Source organism: Rattus norvegicus, chromosome 2 (assembly GCF_021556685.1).
Source record: "Rattus norvegicus strain SHRSP/BbbUtx chromosome 2, alternate assembly SHRSP_T2T, whole genome shotgun sequence".
In the NCBI taxonomy this organism is placed as follows: Eukaryota; Metazoa; Chordata; class Mammalia; order Rodentia; family Muridae; genus Rattus; species Rattus norvegicus.
In genome coordinates, this window is record NC_141535.1 from 30,970,331 (window position 1) to 30,992,030 (window position 21,700).

General features: G+C 43.4%; 1 protein-coding gene and 1 pseudogene across 6 annotated transcripts in view; one reads left to right on the forward strand and one right to left on the reverse strand.

The window, feature by feature from the left end:
* The window catches only part of Arhgef28 (Rho guanine nucleotide exchange factor 28), a 297,367-nt gene that overhangs the window by 8,714 nt on the left and 266,953 nt on the right, over positions 1-21,700 (reverse strand).
* Positions 750-884, forward strand: LOC120101361 (small nucleolar RNA SNORA40; annotated as a pseudogene).

Genomic DNA, 21,700 nt, shown 5'->3' on the forward strand with positions numbered 1-21,700 from the left:
TGTTGTCCTGACAGTGTCGCGTCTATGTGTGTGATAGAGACAGGACACCGTGATGATGCACGAGGAGCAGCCTTACCAGCACCCAAGCTTGCTTACATCGACTTTAGTGTAACGGGGTAACAAGTCACCGGCAGGTTCATGTATGGGCTTCCGTGTGCTTTAGAAAGATGTAAAAGCTCGCCCATGAAATGCATGAGGTTAATTTGCATTTATATGTCCCTATAAAAACTGACACGGATTCCAAAATGGTCTTTGTTCTTGCCTAGAAAGCCAATAACGTCCCTTAGGTGAATTCTAATTCAGAAAGCACCTCATTTGGTATCCCGGGTCTGTCTACCTTTAGCAGTGAATTAGGGGAGGTTCTTCTGAAACTTTGATTTCTAATCTTTGCTCTTTCTAGATTGAATCCATTCGAAACTAACAGGCTTAAGACACAGGAAATAAAAAGTAGTTCGTCTACCCTGATAATATCAAAGTAAATTTCCAGTTATAGTAAGAACAGATGTCAATATATTATCAGATGAGTGCATGCATTAGTGAGTACCTGGTTCAAAAATTGGAACTACCTCGATCAGACTCACCAGGAGAACAGCCACTTGGAATTCCAATGATTTTATCAAGAAGATTACCAAGAGATAGACCAAGGGGGTGGGGCATGTGGCGGGGGTGGGGGGAGCAGGAGGGAAGAGTGACACAGATGTGCAAATGCCATAGTGAAGCTCATTACCTTGTATGCTTGTGTGTGTGTGTGTGTGTGTGTGTGTGTGTGTGCGCGCACTGAACTAGTGGACAGAGACATTAAAACAGATATAAAATTAAGGCTACTTCTGTAACCCAGAAGTCATTCTTCAGCATGAGTCTTGATACACATAAGAAAGAACGTGACTCTAAAGGCAGTTCAACGGTACTGACGATAAGGTTGGTTCTAAGAACCAAGAGCTGTTTGAAGGAGCTGAAAAGAAAACAACAGGCACTGGAGAGATGGCTCAGTGGTTAAGAGCACGGACTGCTCTTCCAGAGGTCCTGAGTTCAAATCCCAGCAACCACATGGTGGCTCACAACCATCTATAATGGGATCCGATGCCCTCTTCTGGTGTGTCTGAAGACAGCTATGGTGTGTACTCATATACATAAAATAAATAAACAATTCAAAAGCAAATAGGATAAACCAGGCAGAACAACTGAAAGATAAAAATGCAGTTAGTCTGGTCACCTTGGCAGAATCGCAGTGTGAGGGAAGGGAAGGCAGAGCTGCAGGTTGGGATCTGGCTTGGCGGCAGACACTTGCCAGCATGCACAGGGAAGGTAGAGTTTCTCTGCAGGCCTTCTGCCCTTAAGTTGCTAATGTCATTTGACCTTAGATGACCTTCACAACACCTAGCTAGAACCTCCACCCATTCATTGGTGAACTTAGGTACCTGGAGTCACAACATCCCTCCCCCTGTGACAACACACAGGATGACGTTCAGCAACAGAGCCAGATGTTTACTCAAATTTTGGGTTATCACACACAAAAAATAGGCTATAAATTATTAGGAATCTTGGGCTATCAAGCTCTTCTGTTGATGAAAAGAAAAAAAGCCAAAAAAAAGCCAAAATGGAGAAAACGGTTACTACAAAGAACAACTTTAATATTCCTTAAGTTATAATGACATATATCAAACTTCATTAGTTTATAAATGTCAGTAGGATCTCTGTTTCCTAATGCACTATTTAGGCCATTTCTCAAAACCAATCAAAACAGAGGCAGGAACAAAATTCTTTAATTTAAAAAAAAAATCTCGGGTTTCTTATAAAACTAATCTTTTCTATTTTTCACTATTTTAGAAAAGGTTCAGCTTTCTGTTTAGTTTTTAAAAGGACTTCAAGATGCTATATGAACGTCAATGTCCAGGCTTGTGGAAAAGCATTAAAGAACAAAACCAGCATAAAATATTGAGTCCTTATCCATGCCAGATGCAGGGCTACATTCTTTGAACACGTCTCTCAATCAGTTCAACTGCCAAAATCCAAGATGGCAGCTACCATGTGAACTACTACTGAAGAAGCCTAAAGGGAAGCCAGAGATCAATCCAAGGCACATGGAAAGCTGGAGAAAACTTCCAAAATCCATGATTAGCATCTTCAAAGAAATATTGAAGAGGCATTCCAAACGTAAAGCTAGAGTCTATTGAACAGCAAGAGTAAGGAAACTGAGGAATATTTTTCAGAAATCAAAATAATGATAGCTGAGATGAGAAGAGTTAATGGGGGCCAGGGAGATGGTTCTGTAAGTAAAGTGTTCACACAAACCTGACAAGCTGAGTGCCAATTCTGACCCTTAGGCCGATGTGAAAGCCAGATATAGCTGTACACAGGGGCCTGGTCTCTGAAAGCTTGCAGGCCAGGTAGCCTGGTGTGTACAGGGATGAGGACAAGAAAGATCCGGTGTCAAACCAGATAGAAGGTAAGGACCAACACCTAAAGTTATTCTCTGACCTCCGTGTGTGCGTGTGTGTGTGTGTGTGTGTGTGTGTGTGTGTGTGCGTGTGCGCACGCACACCCACACATCATATGTACACAGGCAAAAATGTTTTTAAAAGTCAGTGGGATAATAGCAGAGTTAAGATTTAAAGAAATATGAAAATGGAAAAAGGAAATAAAAACAATAAAAAGAAAGAATTGGAGAAATCCAACCTCCATTGAAGAGCAGTTCCAGTGACGCAGTAAAGAGTTAAATGTGAGTAAAGAGAAGCAGTGTATAAAAAGGAGGAGGAGACTGAGGAGGAAGAGGAAGGGGGAGAAGGAAGAGAAGGAGGAGAATGAGAAGGAGGAGGAGAAGGAAGATGAGGAAGAGGAGAAGAAGAGGAGGAGGAGGAGGAAGAGAAAGAGGAGGAGGAAGAAGAAGAGGAGGAGGAGGAGGAGGAGGAGGAGGAGGAGGAGGAGGAGGAGGAGGAGGAAGAGTTAAAAAGAAAAGGACCATTTCCCAGAACCAAAGGAAACAGTCTCTGAGTGAAAAGGGCCCGATGAATAACTCATAAAAATTATTTTAGCAGATGATCTTGCAGACAGCTATCATAAAATTTACACTAGAGAGGGCAAGATGGTTCTAAAAGCCTCCAGAGCTAAGCAGGTCACAAAGGAAAGGTCAGGAGCCAGACAGGTCAAACTTCTCAGCAGGAATCAGAAGAAGTAGAACAACAAATCCTCCCAAATTCAACAAGTTGTGATCCTGGGTGAACTGTTCAAAATTAAATGTCACAGTGGCAAAATAAATGAGGTAAAATATTTCAGTTTATTAGAAAATTTATTTTCACTACATCTTTTCTTAGGGAGTACATCCCTCTATCAAGGGGCTCTGCCACCAACACATGTGTATGTATGTAGCACACACGCACACATGCACAAACACATGTGCACACACACACTCACACACACATATTCACAAATGCCCAACATACTCACATGCACACACAATCACATACAAACAACGTGCACACACACATGTGCACACCACACACACACACACACACACACACACACACACACACACACACATGCCTGTATATGTTCCTATTAGAAAGAAGGAAGCTGGGGACTGAGCACACAGGTTTCCACACAGGAGCATAAACTAGGAAGGGCTATAAAGGGACAAGCACAGGGCTAGAGAGAACACAAATCCATACTGGAGCAGAAGGACAAAGGAGTCATTGTGCAAAATTTAAGACCAACCGACAGACAGACAGACAGACAGACGGACAGACAGACAGACAGTGAAAGAAAAAGAAGAGAATGAGGGAGGGAGGAAAAATGCAGTGAGCCAATCTGAAAGGAATTTCTAAGAGTGAATTTTCTGAAATTCTAGAACCTAGGAGTTAAAAGGCAACAATAGTATAAACACAGAAGTCATGGGAGGATACTGTCTCTCAGTGGTGACTAGACAGAATGGATGGAAGGAACGTCTCACCATTGTCATACGTGTTATGCCTGCAGAACGGCAGCATCCTAAGGATATTAAGCCCTGAGGAGGACCAGAAGCACCAGGAGTCACAGGCACCAATAGCAACCGTATACCACACAACCACAGAGAAAACAAAACAGAGCAAAAACCAGCTCGACAAAGCTAAGGACCCCCCCCACTCCTGAGTGTTATGTTCTAAATAAACTCTCCTTCCTGCTCACGAGGACTGAGCGTTACTGGTCATAATTTGTAGTGGAAAAGCACAGGAGACATGTTACTTCCTCATTCATACGATAATGATTCATAATGTATATGGCTTTGTTCATAAATTGGAGTAGCATGTGTCACACACATGAATAAGTGCATACACTGAAGCTATAGAGAGATCTGCACATAACGGTCGCACAAACAGGTCCTAAACGCCGTAACGGACCCTAACCATGGGAACCGATACTTAAAATCAGTACGACAATGTGATTGACATATGGGGTAAGGACACACACCGGTGCCTAGGGAAAAGGGTGAAGACATGGTGAGGAGAGGATGTTCACCACAGTCGGTGCTGGCCAGCTCTGAAGAAGAAAGTGAGAGTCCCAGGAAGGCAAACAGCCTACTCTGTAAGTCAGGGTTCCCTAGGAAGAAGAAACAGTGCCCTGAAGCAAACGGGGTCGTCTGTATTTGCGATTTTCATGACTGAACCTTCGATGCTAACACACGCATCAAACTACACAGGAAGGAGCTGCCGTTGCCAGGCAGCGTTTACTTCAATAATTTATTTTTAGTAATTGGAAAAATGCAAACATGATATTTGTGAAACTACCGGGAATTTGATCACACAGCTGCTACATGTTGATCTGGAATCCCTGTCAGTTTTTCCCCTAGGTGTGGTGACGGTGCTAAAACCATCTGCGTCAGAGATTGCTTTAGGGGAAGATCGGGTGGTGAGTATCCGAAATACAGAGCCCTGGGATGCCTTATTTTAATTGTTCAAGTCGCATGAAGCCATTCTAGTACTGAGATTAGATTTTGTAAACTGGTGTTTACATTTGACTTTCAAACGTTACTCTGAGGTATGATCGTGTGTCTTAAGGACACTATGCTAAACTTATTTAATCCACGCTTAAAGCATTGGTTAGAAATTGAAGATAATTCTGTTATATTTTATTTGCAACTATCACGTGCAAATAACCATCATTGGGTGAATAAAACAAAATGTATTTTTAAAAATACATCTAGTAGAGATATTTATTGAAATGTTCAAGGGCCTAATATACACGTATGGAAATATTTACAGTTTACTTTAAATACAGAATTGAGGGAGGTGGGAATCTGGATGAAACAGACTAGCCACAATTTGGGGATGATCACGAGGAATCACCACACTCCTCTGTTAATTTTGTGTATGTTTGAAACTGTCCATGACACATCCAGGTAGGCCACGGGTGCGTTCATCCTAAACAAAACAGAACAATCAAATCCTGGCGTGACTGGGAAGAGGGACGCATAACTCAAGAAATGCCGGGTGAAGTATCACACGGCTACAGGCGGTATCGTCATGGTACCGGATCTTTCTACGGCCCCCGGGAGTTCCTGAGCACAGCAACAACAGCGCAGCCATTCTGGAAACTGCCAGCAGTTTGACGCTACCCACGCTGAAAGAGTTATGCTCCTCATTTTGCTGAGAGAAGAATCATTTCTCTGCCAGCTGAATAAGGCAGGAAATCAACCTAGGAATTTTAATGCTGCGTTTACTGCTTACTGGTTCAGTAGAGGGGAAAACAGCTGCTAAAACTCTCCAGCATACCAGACTGGGTATGCTTTAATCCAGAAGAAGGCAAGCAATTTAGTCAAACACACCCAGGCTAATTAGTTCTACCTGCTCCTTCGTAATTATGCTATTACCGGATTTTTAAAAAATGAAATCCAATTCTTTGTTTTCAGTGCCTATGAAAGAGAGTTTTTCCTCCCATCTTGATTAACTACAAAATGATGGATGTTGAAGAATTTGCAGGACCATTCATTTTTGAAAATTTGGCACATTTTTTTGTGCAATGTACTTTTTTTCTTTTTGTTTTGTTTTGTAGTCTTTAATGAGAATCATTAACTTGGTAATTTTCATTTGTTTAAAATGACATTTGCTAAGAAGCCAAATCCTGAAGTATCATTTCTAATTACAGCCTTGAGTTGATGTCACTCAGGTAGATTATAATTTAAAAGGCACGGTGTAATAATATACACCAAGCATATATGGCTTGAGCAAGGTCTCACACCTTGGTTCTCTCCAAGCTTGTTGCCATAGCAAAGATCTCTACGCTTTCAAACATTAAAATGAAAATACTTTAGGAGTTACATAATTACAAAAGTAGGAAGGTTCTAGGAAAGAGGGAAACATTAAAATTTTTTTCCTTTCAAATTATTGACACGGCAATCAAAAGCAAGCCAGGTGTTGTGGGGCATTCCGGTAATCCCAACACTCTGGGGACAGAAGCAGAACTACTGATAAGTTAAAGAATAAACTTCACACAAGAGAGAGGACTCGGGGGGCTTGGGCAGAGGGAAGAAGAGAAAAAATGAATGACTATCTCTTTGGACACGTCTCTCTCAAGAGAACGGACTTAAGGCCGTCTTGTAAATAAAGTGAGGATGAAAATGGACCTGTGTACCTGCTGACCTCTGTATTCCCTGACCTGTGACCTAAGACCAGAGCAGAAGGAAAACTAGCTAGCAGCCTTTGCTTATCCAGACGAGGAAGATCCAAGGCTGTGTAGTGACTTCCTCTTTTGACACAGATCTGTTTCTTTGACAAACAATGCTGTTCAAGAAACACCTATCTGGCCAGACAATTTTACCCCTTACTAGTGAAAGTTGCAAGAGCTGGAGCCATGTTTGGTCGCCTTAGGTACATTCCTTTAATGGTTGGCAGTCCCCGCTGCTATGCTGAGGGCCTTCAAGTTTGTGGACTGAAGCTGCCTGGCCCCTTGTAGAATAACAAGGTAGAAATACAGCTAAGTTCAAAAGGCGCGCCATCCTGCTCGGTGGCTGACGAAAGCTACTCCCTGATGCACAGCGTCAAAAACTCTATAGAATGGAATAGTTTCCAGATATGGTGGCCAAGACAGGTTTTGGGTGGGGGGAGAAGAAACCATCTCAACTGATGCTCAACCGCTCACCATGATGTCAACAGCCTTTCAGGGAAGGCCATTGCTGTGAAGTGCATAGCCATTGTAATGGAGAAATGCTACGGTCACAAGAAGTGTCCTGTTTGTCTGAAACACAGGGGACTGAAGAGGAAGCAAACTGGAAGAACCAGGTCCCCAGTAGGAGATAAGTTTTAACTTCAGAAGGTTTAGTACAGCTTGGTGACTCCTAGTGATCTGGTCTCCCTTATGGTTCCACATCAACCCGCATTGCTGGCTTCCCTTCCCAGACCACCCTGACACAAGAGGCTCGCTCAAGAACAGGGTGAGAAGGGAAGCTGCATTCTCCTATTCTTTGCCTGAACTTAATGAACCTGCGTTAGTCAGAGAAATCCCTGCCTCACTGAATGAACAAAGCATTTGTTTGTGGTCAGAGGGTATTTCACAATGAAGACTAACTTGAGCATCTCATTCATTTGTCTTTCTATAAACATTGAGTCCCTACTGTGTGCCCTTCTCTGGTCTGGGCAACACCGAGTCCCTACTGTGTGCCAGTCACTGGGCTAGGTTTCACTGAGACCCTACTGTGTGTCTTTACTGGGCGGAGCATTAGGAACCAAGGTGGTATTGATCTGTGCTTAGTACCCAGAGACTTAACAGTGACGCAGTTAATTTCAAAACCTCCCCGTGGTTTCTTCGTGTTAAGTGTCACGTACCCCCATAGTAATCCCATTCTAGGGCACCTATTTAAGAGATAAAAAAACACAATTTACAAAATACCTGAAAACTAGAGGCAAGCCAGCTATAAACATCAACAGATTACTCTTGTGAAACAAAGAAACCTGTCACAGGCCCACGCCTAGCCACACGGATACTTCTCAAAAAGTAACATGAGGGTGCGAAAACAAGCCAGGCTCACAAAAGCTATGGGTTGACTGATTCCATTATGTCTAGAAAGGCAAACTTAGCCTGTGGTGACGAGAAACACAGGTCCGGTCTTCGTTGGTCTGAGGCTTGACTGAAAAAGCCTAAATGTGCTCTCTGGGTGGATAGGAATGATTTGTACCATGCATTTCTTCCAACAAAACTGGACAGTCAAGTCAACGGCCAAGAATTTCACTAAATGCAATTTACACCTGGACATATTGATATGCTATAAAAGCACTGCAGTGTCTGGAGGGGAATACAGAGGGACTTTGTGGAAGGGAACCAAAGTTTCTGCTTGCTTCCACGGAGCCACCCGTGAGGGACTCCTGACCCTAGCTAAGGATGTTGGAGAAGGCCCTTGGAAGAAAATGGCCCAGAGAAACTCTGAAGGAGGAGGAGGAGTGGGATTACGAGGTCAAAGTATGAGGTATTGGGGATACTGATGACAGAGGAAACTGATGAGCCTTGGGTACCAGCCTGCTCCAGAAAGGAACCAAAACACCTCGACTGGATAGCTTCTTTACCATCTTTACGGGGTCAAAAAGACTGACATTTTCTGAGGCTGGGTGACTAGAGGCTGGATCTCACCTCCAGGGCACACAAAACCTCCTGTGCTTCCTCAAGGTAACCAATTTCCACACACAGAAGGTCTCCAGGAGTCAATAAGCCTGACCCAGGCAAATCCTAGGACAAAACACCAGTCCTTGACCGCATCCCCAGGGTGGGACAGGGGTGTGTTTGTCTATGGGGCTGTTGTAAATAAAACCCTGTCTGAAGTTCACTGTGCCTGGTTTGGGTTGCAAAACATAACCCCTGTAGCAAATTATGCTGAGATCTGTCATCTGGATTTTTGAGTGTTCCCAAGTGGGTGGGGGAATTGTATTTGAAGGGTGTGCCACAAGCAAGAAGTTGATTTCAACATTCAGTGACGTCAGTATTTCCAAAAGATGTTTTTTTTAAAAACACTGTCCTGAAAGATGCTGGGCTGTAAAGGAAGAGGCTATGGTTAGACAGGCTTGGGAAGTGGCACTGAGGGACAGCCCAGAGCATGTAAGTGCAACAGGAGTGTGTGTAAAACACTCCTGCCATCCCCTCGACAGTATTTCCCAATATTGTCATGGGAACCTAAAAAGAAAATCACATAATACCTCAGAACAGCCAACCAGTCAAGTCATGGAGCATTAGTAAAGATGTAATGGCGTCACCCCAAATGGGGCATAAGAGACACTTCCCATCACCAGAGAGCACTGTGGAAGCTGGCCAATGGCTCATGTAACCAGAGGCATCTCCTAAGATCTCAGACCTCTCTCACCACAGAAACAACATCACCAGTGATGTTTACTAAATCCGAAGAATTTCGCATGTATTGCCTCATGTAATCCTTGTACCTCCCACAAAGGGGATAATATCAGGAGCAGGAGAAATCCGAGACCCACCAAATCATTCGAAACACCCATTTAAAATTTCATAGATAAGCAACTGAGCTGGAATCTGAAGCCAGGCTTAAGTCCCAGGCCCTCCACCCTAATCACCATGACAGTGTCCCCTCTGCTGCCCAATACACATCAAGTTCTTTCTCCCACAATTCACACGCTCGTCCACTCTCGTGTCCATCCTTGCAGATCAGTAAGACATCCGGCATTGGCAGCATCTGTCAGCTTCTCGCCAATCTCTAGATGGTGGAGAAAAACACACTTCACCTGCTATCCTTCTGGGGACATGTCAGGTCTGATTTTTGTCAACATTCTGGCCCCAAATGGGCAGAATCTTTAGTAAGTTTCAACCCGACCAGGTTGTTTTGGTTTGGTTTGGTTTGGTTTTTGGTTGGTTGGTTTTTTTGCTTTCCTTTGGTCTGGTTTGGTTTGGTTTGGTTCTGGGCTAGTGCTGATGCAGCCACTTAGCCAAACCTTCTGTAAAACACTTCTGGAATTTTTCCGAACCATATACATCGTCAAGTTAAACAATGATCTCACCAGCGATCTTGAAAATAACCATCCCAGAAGTAGTCTGCCTGTCTGATGAAATAGATGCTTTATGGTGAGCACAATTTGATTTATAATTAAAAAAAAAGAATTTAATTCTGGTCCTGCCCTGTCAGTAGGATAAAGAGATAGTTGCTGGGAAGAGATTGAACCTGGCATATTTATCGATCCTATCTCCTTATCCAAATGTCTACATCTGTCACCTGACACATAGGAGGAGGAAATGTTTAAATGTACTGGCAGGCACATTTGAAAAAGATAATCCTTCTATATTTTACTAAGAATCATAGAAACCACCACAATGCAGGAATAACGCCTGCAGGTTGACTACTTAAAAATCCGCTATGTGTTTGATTGTTATTGTTATAGTGTTATGTGTGTACACCTGATGTCAGGAGGGAAGGTGCATGCCATAGCATGCACGTGTGGAGGTCAGAAGACATCTGTAGAGATTTTGTCTCCTCCCACCTTTCTGTGTATTCTTTGGATTGAGAAAGACAAATAACTCTGACCCACTGAGCCATCTTGTCCAGTGGCTACTTTCAACGTGAATTTTCCCAGCCAGACAATGGAAATTTCAGGTATTTCCTTCCTGTTCATGAAAGTAACTGACCGGAAGCCAGCTCAGAACAGAGAAACTTAAAAAAGTCAGTCTGCGTTTTCACAGTGCTTCACCTTGGGCTGGGCATCATCCAAGTTTAAAAACAAAAGCAGGCTGTGGAGATGGCTCAGTAATTAACAGTGATTGATGCTCTTTCAGAGCTCTGTCTGCACTTTAGTATCTAGCACCTACACTAGGTGACTCCATGGGCGACACATACACACACACACACACACACACACACACACACGTACACACGCACACACATAAACATACACATATATACACACTAAACACACACACACACTAAATACACACACACGCACATACACACATAAATATACACACACTAAACACACACACACACGCACACACACACGTACACATGCACACACATAAACATACACATATACACACACTAAACACACACACGCACACGCACACACACACACATAAACATACACATATATACACACTAAACACACACACACACACAAACACACACACACACACAGTCTTAGGGTTTTTATTGTGTGTATAAAACACCATAACCATAAGCAAGTTGGGGAGGAAAGGGGTCATCTTGCTTACACTTCAATATCATAGTCCATCATCAAAGGGAATCAGGACAGAAACTCAAACATGTTAAGAGCCACTAGCAGGTACCGACACAGAAACCATGGAGAGGTGCTGCTTATTAGCTTGCTCCTCATGGCTTGCTTAGCTTTCTTTTTCATAGCGCACAGAACCCTCAGCCCAGGGATGGTCCCACCCATATTAGATTGGGCACTCCTACTTCAATCACCAACCAAGAAAGTACACTACAGGTTTGTTCACAGGTCAATCCTATGGAAGCATTTTCTCACTTATGAGATCCTCTTTTTAATGACTCTAGCATGTGTCAAGCTGATGTAAAACTAACCCCCACATATATCATTTACACATAAGTAAATGATAAATCTGTTTCTTAAAATGCTCAAACATAACCTTGTAGGTATCTGTAATGGTTTGTATATTCTTGGCCCAGGGAGTGGCAGGATTAGAAGGTGTGGCCCTGTTGAAGTAGGCGTGTCACTGTGGGTGTGGGTTATATGACTCTCATTCTAGCTGCTTGGAAGTGAGTCTTCTGCTAGCCTTCAGATGAAGAGGTAGAACTCTCAGCTCCTCCTGCACCATGCCTGCCTGGATGCTGCCGTGTTCCTGCCTTGATGATAATGGACTGAACCTCTTAACTTGTAAGCCAGGCACAAATATATGTTGTTCTTATAAGAGTTGCCTTGGTCATGGTGTCTGTTCACAGCAGTAAAACCCTAACTAAGACAGTAGCTGAGTAGAGTACTCTACAAAAAAGCTAAATACTCTTTTAGAGGATGACCACACTCTCATGGTGGCCATGGTTTCAGGTTACAGACCTCAGGACATTAATAGGCAAGTTCACTCCCTCATATTGTGACCTCGTTGCCACATGCTTACTAATGGGCCATCACGTTTTGGATAAAAGGATCACCATGCTGTCTTCCCTCCCCTCCAGTCTACAAGTTGATGGCAAATAGTTTGCATTCGTAAAACAAAAACCGCATGCATTTTAGGATTCCAGTTGAACAGGAGCATTAAGAAACTAAAAATAGAGGGCAGGCTCCATTTGTACTGATCCTGCCAACCTGGACAAACATTCGTGACTTTTGGTAGGAATAAATCCATTCCAAGTCAGACATTCAATCCACTCATTGGAAGTAAACCAGCTTTGAAAACCTTTAGCATCTATAAAGGGGTGGGGGGATGATTTTGAATCAAATGGAATAGGTGCCAAGCTTGCATATTCTTGTTGCAAGGATATTCTAAAGACAGAAGCATAAGAACATTTATAAAGATGCACTGTATGTATGCCTCAGTGTTCAGGCTCATAGGATTTTAATATTAAATAGATTCATATTTACCATGCTAAAATTAGGATGATAAACCCATCTTGGCTAGGCAGTTAACTCTAAGCATACATCTGAACTGACAAGAAGACGGGCTGAAGATTCAGAACACAGACCCCCAGAAGCTCCTGGCAAAGCTCCTTGACTTCTCATATCACACTACCCCACATCCTGCCATCTCCAAATGCCATGGATTTCCAATCTGCATCCTTTCTAAGACATCCCTACCAAGAAGCCCTAAAACACGGTCACTTGCAATTGAGCACGATTGCCCTGAATTCAGGAAAAAACACAAAGCCATACTCCCAACATGGATTTCCATAACAAGAACATAGGACCAATCACTCCAGAGACACTAGAACAGCAAAACTCAGAATGCACAAGACAGTAGTACCCAGGCTTCCTAGGACGGATTGAAAAACAGCATAAAACCACCTCCTTGCTTGGTGTTTTGCATGAAGAGTCTTGAGCACGCAATCCCTGTTGTTTGTTTCTGGTAGATTTATGAGACTCATAGAGGGCATTGCCCTTGCTGCAGCATTACACCATTCTGCGTGATTAATTGACGGCAAATCACCGCGCAGGGTGCCAAGATCACGGGTAGGAAGCAAGTCATTAAAGGAAATTAAAACTCTGCCAGTGCTTTGCTTGTAAATGTTTCCCCCAAAGCCTTAGAGCACCAGGTTAGGGAAAGAAAATGCAGCCACATCTCCAAGAAGGCAGAGCCTCTTGTGTTTCTCCTGCATGGCCTCTGGGGTCTGGTTCAATACAAGCATCCAGTGTGCTCTGTTTTAGGACAGGAATCTGGGCCGAGAGCTATGGAGAAAGGAAGATATATGTATTTGGGGGCTAAAGAGCTGGATCAGTGGATAAAGTGCTTACTGTTCAAGCATGAGAACAAATTCAGGTCCCCAAGACCCATAGAAGAGCCAGGTGTAGTAGTAGCCTGCTGGCAAGCTAGTCTAGCTGAAATAATGACCCTCAGGCTCATTAAGAGACACCTTAAAAATACGGTGGAGAGTGAGAGAGGAAGAGAGCAGACTTCAACCTCTGGCCTCTGTATTTGTACATACATGTATGTGCACTGTATACACATAGGCATGCAGGCCATGTGGACACACATTTGCACACACACAAAAAAGGGACAAAGGGTTGTGTTAGGATTTGAAGAGCCTTGCTGTGTAATTGTACAAGGAAAGGCTCAGTGTTCTTTCTATCTTATGTATTTTGAAACTTTAACCACCTACAGTTTTCAATCCTCCAACCAAACATTAAATTAAATATATATATATGGTATATATATATACATATACATATATATATCATATCTGACCCATTATCCAAAGAGACTCATTAGTGATTTATTATGACAAACTAACATCTGTACAGACTTATTCATCATCTGGCCCAAGGTCTGATCACCATCATTTCTCCTCCTCAGCCAGAATGTGAAATGTGTTTCCATCTGACCAAACAAGGGGATATACTTCTAAAGATGACAGCACGCTCACTCTGCCATAAGATGTGTATGATGTTTCAGGCCACATTTTAGGGCTGACAGACAAAAGGTCATGCCAGGGAAGTCAGTTCATACTCTAGGAGTGTACTTAGCTAAACAAACCCTAATTGTTTTGCCTGGGGAGAGACACTGGACTGTTAAATAGGATTTAGTGGAAGAAAAGGAACTTAGGAAAGTGTTTCACTGATCCACAGCTAGCCACCCACACTGAATACATTGGTGTTCATGATATTTATGTTAAAAAAAATGCCCTAGTGACCAGATAAGCTGGCTTTGATGGAACGGTTCTTACGTGGCAAGCTGTTTATGTGTCTTCTCCTACAAATGATAGTGGTGGGTCAATTCCAGGAAATTCAGCTAATTTGAAGCATTTTATGGACTTGTTTCCATTTGCTACACATGGCCATGCAGCAGTTACAGGTACCGTGTCCTCAAGGATAGAAAAAAAAATCACTAATGGTGGAGGACGTTCTCTAGCGTTGTATAGAAATGCTGACACCAAGCTGACACACAGGGCTGTAGCCGGTTTTTTAAAAAGTGAAACATAGACTCAAGAACACATAGTTGAATGTAATTGCCTTATTTGAAAGGAGGAGGAGAAAAGAGGAGAGGGGAGGGGGGAGGGGAAAGGAGAAGGAAGAGGAGGAAGAGGGAGAGGAGGAGGGAGAAAGAAGAGTTTGGGTCTCAATTTATTTCATAAATATTTACCAGACACCTGCCATACATTGAACTCTGTGTGGTGCCTGCTAACCAAGGAGACACATGGAGTTTTCTATCCAAAGGATGCCCGTTCTCTAGTGGAGTTGACAGGTATTACAAAAATTATTGCACATGTAAATTAACTCAAGTAGTAACAATGTACAGGAGCTGCTTCCTGGTGGATCTGGGCTCGGCTTTTGTCAGTTTGCCTGGGACTGACAAGCACAGACTGTTTGGGGTGATTCAGCCTTAAGGAGATGAAGGTCAGAGCTTTTACACCCAAGGTAAGAAATGGTTCAAATCCCGCTGCTTCTGTGCTGATGTCTGGCATCTTCTTTGCAATAAGAGAACCCACTCAAAAAACCAAAGTGATTAGAAGTTTGTTCTGGAGACGTGTTTATGGGATGCCTGCATTGGGGCTTGGTTAATCTAGATACTAGTCTCTCATCCGAAACTGAAAGTTCATTCTTTTTGTCAGAATGTCCTACATTTTGGTACTCCCATTTGGGTCTATAAATGTGATCCGTTGATGAAACTTGTTCTACTCTGGACAGAAACAAAACATTGTGCTTTGGGGCTTCCCATGGGGACAAGGCTAGTGATACACTACAAGGGCCCCTTAGGGCATGAACTTGGGTATGGGTAAGGAGTTGGGAGTAAAGATAATCAAAATACATTGCATGACATTCTGAAATGATTAGCAAGAATATCACACACAGATGTAAAGTGCCTCTTGGGAGCCTATCATGGAGCTGTCTCTTTAACATGTTTCCATCTTCGGGTTTTAACCATAAGCTGTTGTGCTTCCGGTGTCTGTTGGGAGACACACTCGTGTTATTAGCACGTTGCTTCTGAATCTCAACCTGAATGGATTACTTCTATACTAATGGAAGGAGAGGATATGCTAAGTCCTTCCTAATCTATTGTACGATGTACTGTGAGATCACTCTGCAGTAGCATCCCAACAGCAGGCATTAGAGTCAGGGTCTGAACGGAAGTCCTTAAATGACCAGCAGCGGGTCAGCAAGCCAATGATATACTGGGCCTGGCACTGTGACAAAAATCATCCAAGGAAAACGTAAAAACACAGGCTAGACATTTCCTTCTAGCCCTCATCCGAATCATAGTTCTTGGTGAAGAAATCCTCATTTATTGCATGAAGCAAGAAACCCTGACATGAGGGTAACCAACCATGTTGGAAATGCCAGCTATGGTAACTGTCCTCCATGCAACCCATGCCATCCAAAATACCTTTTTTTTTATTAGCTTACAGTTAGGTAATGGTCCAGTCAACACCACTACAGGATCGGGGGAACTTAGAGGGTAGAGAATGTCTTCAAATTTTAATCCACAAACCTTGGACTCTATCACATACATCGAACTACAGATTCACAATTCATCTTTTTCACTGAAACTGAAAGACAAGGCTGCCTTTTCTGAGAAAACGGTGATCTTACCAGGCAGCAAGTGAGATCATGAATTCCGAGGCAATTTGAATGGCACGAGGTGCCATATGGTATTACATCGTTAATTCATCCAGGTGAATTAGTTGACCCAAAGGTGAATTGATTTGGGTAAACATTCTAAGGCTCAAGGGGTTTAATCTTCCTCATCCTTCAACCCCAGCAGAAGGTGTACGTGTTTGGGAGTGGGGGGATGGAAACCAATATCTGGAGTAGGCAAACTGCAGCTCCCTGACTGATTTTATTTTTAATTTTGTGAAGATATGTGGAGGATTACGCACAAACGTCAATGGTCAATGCAGGAACACGGAAAGTCCAGAAGAGGGCACTGGGTGGCCCCCTCCCCAAGCTGGGATCACAAGAGGTTGTGAACGCATGGGTGGTAGTGGGAACTGAACTGTGATCCTATAGGAGAGCAGAACAAGTCCTCAACCTCTGAGCCATCTCTCCAGCCTGAAGCTACCTCCTGAGTCACGAGCTTTATACTGGGACACAGCTAATTGCATTCCCCGAATCCTACCTACGGCTGCATTCGAGCTACAAGGGCAGAGTTTATAATTTGCGATGAAGAGTCGATGGATCAAATAACTCATTGGCCGAATGACCCTTTAAGTAAAGTCTTGCTACTTCTAACCAGGTGGTTATGTTCTTCTTAGGCAAAGTGAAAATGGTTTCCAATTAAACCCCATCACATTGTAACTGATTCTAACAAGGGGACCTGGCTGGTTGGGGCATGAGAGGAGACAGTTCCCAGAATCTGATACCTGCCTATGGAGGGCAATGGTTCCTTAACCAGGGGTGGATCATGGCCCTAACAAGCGTCTGTGATTTGTACAAGTACGCTTTATCTTTCAGGGGTATTTAGCACATAAATGGTCAAAAATAACTCCTCTTCCAAATCTGTTAGTCACCCTGATCTTTCTAGAAATGCCAAATATGTGACACAGAGGCCATGCATGTATTCACATGCACGTGTTTTTGTTTTGTTTTTTGCTTTGACCTTAAAGGTAAGGATGAGTGAAGACCAAGCCGAGACTCTGCAGCCATTTACACTTACTGGACTCTTACTTGAGTAGCCTGTCCAACCCAAGTTGGAACCGGGAGTGCAGAGAGGAGAGAGAACTGCAGCCACAAGGCTGGCCTCCTGCCTCCCATCCAACCACCGGTTGGTTATGCTCTCCTGCTGTGCACTGGGTTCCACAGCTAAGGCAGGGTGGCCCAGGCCCAGTTGGCTCTTTAGCGTTACCTACAACGGCAGGTTTCAGAAAAAAGACAGAACTGCCTGCGGGTTTCCACATCTCTATTTCTTCGAACTCCTATAGATATATCCGCATGATAGTCCGATGCCATGATAAATGTTTCAGTGCCTTCATTGTTTCATTTAAACAATCCAAACTGCAGACCTCTAATATCCACCAATCACAGAGGAAGCTCGAAACTCCCAAAGCCAGTTAATGAAGGCCTAGGCTGGCAAGCCTAGCTTAGAGTTCTTAGATTTACGCTGTAGTAGGAAATGAGTGTAAGGACTCAACATTTCCGACCTTGACTTAAGTATACAGTGAATAAGGCCAGAGTGGAAATTTCCTACCCTAGTTCCTATGTAATAATACAGACTTGATAACACGAAAGCTTGTGTCTATAAAGATAGAGACGCCAACTTCTTACAATGTCATCCTTTTTAACAAAGTTCAACTCACTGCCCTAATTCCCTGCCCCCCGCCAAAAAAACCAAAGTAGGTAAATTATAGTTCAACTTCAGTAGGTTAAAACGAAAATTAAAATTTCCACGACATTTAAACTATTGTAGGGAGGAAAGCCATCATCATATTCTCTGTTAAGGGCTTAATTATGTGCCTTAAAAGTTAACGCAGAAGCCCTGGAACCTCGGTACGTTTGGATACATGGCCATTGAAGAGGTGTGTTAAAGGTGGTTATTAGTTTAGGCCCTTGGGTAATACAGCTGACATACTTCTAAGGAGAGTTGCTTAGAGCTTGGACAGGCACAGAGGGGGGATTCTATCAATGCACAGGGAGAAGATGACCAGTCAGGGGGGAGATACTGCCACAGAAACCAAGCCAGCCAGCACCCTCATCTTGGAACTCAGTCTCCAGAACTCTAAGGATATATATTTCTGTCGTGGAAGCCATCAACCCTGAGGTACTTGGCTTGGCAGCCCCTGACAACTTAAAGAACTCTCTTTTCAAATGCACCTTTGTCCCTGAAGCTGACGGAGTCTGAGGCCCATTTCAGTTTTACGGGAAATGGCCCCCAAGCCTCTAGCACGGCTTCTTTCCACTCAGACTGCCCACTTTAAGGTGCCAAGTTCTGAATTCTAGGACAGTTATTAAACATTGGGAATTACCAGATTCTCAACTTAGTTTGAAGACTAAGAACTACAGCACAGTTAATTTCAAAACAGTTATGCTTAGAAAGTCTGTTACCAAAAAGCTGGACCTCCCTATCTATATTTGTTCAAATAAAAAGGAGAGAAATGGCCGACAACGCATTACCACGATGACATTTTTCTGAATACAGGGCCGGCCCTTAGGTTTCAAGATGTTTTGCTGGGCGCCAAGCTCTAACAGGCAATGAAAGAAAAATTCCTTTGGAAGCAAAACAATGAAGTTACTCTTGCAGCCCAGCCACTGGAGTGCTTGCCTACTTAGCATGAATGAAGCCCTGGGTTCAATGGTGGGCATCATACACTACACGTACAGTGACGCGTGCCTATACTTGGGAGGTGCGGACCAGAGGTAGGAAGTTCGAGGTCATCTTTGGTTACATATTTGGAACCAGCCTGGGCTTTCTCGTCTCTTATAAATGAAGGTACTCTTCAGTTCCACATCTATAAGATCGCCGCAGAAGTATGAGCCGATGAGGTGGCCGGGTAAGTAAAAGGGCTCGTCACACAAGGTTGATGAGCTGAGTTTGATCCCTGAAACCCATGTGAAAGAAACTGGTGGTGGTGGTTTGAACGTGCGGTTCCAGCACCCCCAAAAGCAGGGGGAGAGTCTAGGACAGGAGAATTGTCCAGGAGCTCATAGACCAGCAAGACTGGAGCACACAGCATGGCAGTAGCAAGAAAGACTCTGCCTCAACAAGGTAGAAGGAGAGAGTCGATTCCCAAAAGCCGTCTCCTGACCTCCACACACAGACTTGGCCTCTACACAAACATGGAGTCTCTCTCACACACACACACACCTCGCCTATGCACGACAGCGACCATTTAAATCGACCCGATCTAATTTTTATTTTATATTTCACGTAATAATGATAATTCTTTCATGTCATCAAAGAGAACATTCCTACCTCTAGGAGATCTGAAAATAGAGCCCTGAGATAAAAGATGAGCCTAAGCTTAAACTTTAGACTTCCATACCATAAAATGTTTTCTTCATGGATTGATAAAAAGAGCAAGCAACAGATACTAACTTGATGCATTCAGTGCAGAGTTCTAGAACTCTAAAAACCAAGAGGGGGAAAAAAATCACAGTAATAAGATAAAATGACTTTGGGGCAGGGGGCCTTCACAGTCATGCAATTGGGCATTTCATAGGACCAATTACAGAGCAATGGTCCCACAGAGACTTCATTGTTCAAAGAAATTCAAACATTTTGTGGTCTTGGCTTGTATCCCTCAGAAGAGGGCAAGAAAGAAAAAAAAAAGTCCTCGAACCAACCATCCATCCATTATAAATAAAATAAAATGCAAATTTGGATCTAATACTCAAATATCCAAGGATTTTGCTCATGAAATAGCTTCCAAAACTACAAGGTAAACTTCTTTATGGTTCTACCGTAAATATTTAGAAATAAAATGGAGTTATTATTAGACATTAGAAAACCAAATATCCTTGAGGGGGAAAAAATGCGTCTCTCCTGGGATGTAACTGAAGCCACTTATGATGTCTGAAGAGGCTCGGGTCCCAAGAAAGACTTGGCCACAGAAATCCAAAACCTTTAGAAATAGCTTCCAAATGGTAATATTAAAGGAGGAACGGGGGATAAACAAAAACAAAATCCTGGCCCTTAATTGTGAGTGCCCTGCCAGACATTACATATATAGATGTATTCCTTCCACGTCTCCTCCAAGGTCTGCTGATTGTGCAGGGCAGTTTGACTCTCAGAGATCCGTCCAATGCAATGATTTGAGAACGTGAGCTGCAGAGACACCTGCCCAGCTTGGATCCTTGGTTGCTCCCTTGCCAGATGTGTGACCTCGGACAGGTTGCTTTGCCTCGCTGCATCCGAATTTCCCCTCCCCTATGAGATCATCACAGAACTGTGTTGGTGGCTGGGAGTGTTAAGTGGTTTTCTCCATAGAGAAGCCCTGTACAGGGGCTGCAAGCTGACCTGTCATGTAGTTTCTGCTGCTGCTGGTGGTGGTCAAGGAATGGCTCAAAAACTAAACTGAATCAGAGTAGAGTATGAACTGAAGTGTCCTGCTGAGGTCAGATTGAAAGAGGAAGCACGAAAACATTGAAAATTCCAGTCTAGGTGACTTCTTAACACACTTGTGCGCTTTATTTTCACATACATTTTTTTTTTTAAATAAGCCTTCCTATTTCAGAAATCCTTATTTTTACTCCTCTGAGCCGGACCCAAACACAACACGGGGCCAGACAAGAGAACAAACGATTCTTAGGTTCCTCCTGAAACGGAGGCTCTAATTCCAACAATAAAACAGTACAGCTGTCATCAATCACAGTTAAAGGCATATTTAACAAAAATATCAGCCTAGGACATCGTAGGCAAACACAGCCAGAGGACTGTGCGCTACGGGACTCCTTTGTAGTGGTCACTTAATAATTACTCACTCCAAGTTTCAGAAATAGAACACCCTCCTTTGGCCTGCACATCATCTTCCTCAACGCTGTCCACTACACCGTGGGTTGCTTCTGCCCAATTCTCCTCCACTCCTGGTTCCCACAAGAGCATGCATGGAGAGTGCTCAGAGCCTAGCAAAAACCCCTACCAGTGGCCAATGCTGTGGGATTTTCAAGCCACAGAGCTATGCAAGCTTGGAACAGGTTGAACAATTTTAGCTGTCCATGACCATCCCTTTAAAAAGAAAAAGAACCATTTTTTCATTCCACTGTCTTCTCTCTCGCCCAGAAATTGCTTCTCATGGTAAACTAAGCAAACAGGTTCTGACTAGTGAGAATTTAGCAGTGAACAGATCTGACCTGACTCCTATTTCTGTGCCCCAGGACATTCCTGACAGATCCAGGCCAAAGTTGACCTTCCTCCTCTGGTCAATGTCCTGAGTGTCCTTGGTCTTCACTGGACATGCGATTGAGTTCTTAAGCAAAGAGTCCATTTTCCCGGCGTTTCTATTGACTCCACCTAACACTTTCTACACCCCACAGAGTGGCTTTGTGTCTGATCACTTTTTATTTCCTTGGTACATTTTTTCTGTCTGCCTCACGAGCATCCTGCCAAGTGTTTCCGGGCTTGAGACGTTAAGGCCCGAGGTGAGAGAGAATGATATCCAAGGAGCAAGAAGAAC